At 36.5% G+C, this 274-nt stretch overlaps 1 protein-coding gene across 1 annotated transcript in view; it reads left to right on the top strand.

Annotated features, from left to right (window-relative positions):
- The window catches only part of EMH_0003380 (uncharacterized protein), a gene marked incomplete at both ends in the record, with an annotated part of 4,097 nt that overhangs the window by 2,581 nt on the left and 1,242 nt on the right, over window positions 1-274 (top strand). The gene's annotated exons all lie outside the window — the stretch shown is intronic.

Genomic DNA, 274 nt, shown 5'->3' with positions numbered 1-274 from the left:
CGTGGTGGAGTGTTGCGAATGACGGGGGGAGGAGCGATGAAGTATGCAAAATTATTTCAGCAGCAGCTTGGGGTGTCTCTACAGCGTACAGATGAAATAGAAAGTATAATGGCGGGGTTGGTTTTGTTGGCCTCTCATACAAACTCAGTCTTTCGCTTTGATTTAGCTTCGAGGCAGAGGGTACCTGTTGACGTGGTGCGTCTATATTTCTTTTTTTTTTTTTTTTTTTTTTTTTTTTTTTTTTTTTTTTTTTTTTTTTTTTTTTTTTTTTTTT

The sequence above is a fragment of the Eimeria mitis genome, genomic scaffold, assembly GCF_000499745.2.
Source record: "Eimeria mitis Houghton genomic scaffold, Emh_scaff206, whole genome shotgun sequence".
Classification (NCBI taxonomy): Eukaryota; Apicomplexa; class Conoidasida; order Eucoccidiorida; family Eimeriidae; genus Eimeria; species Eimeria mitis.
The sequence above is the reverse complement of the archived record's forward strand: the minus strand, read 5'-3'. Positions and strand labels throughout refer to the sequence as shown.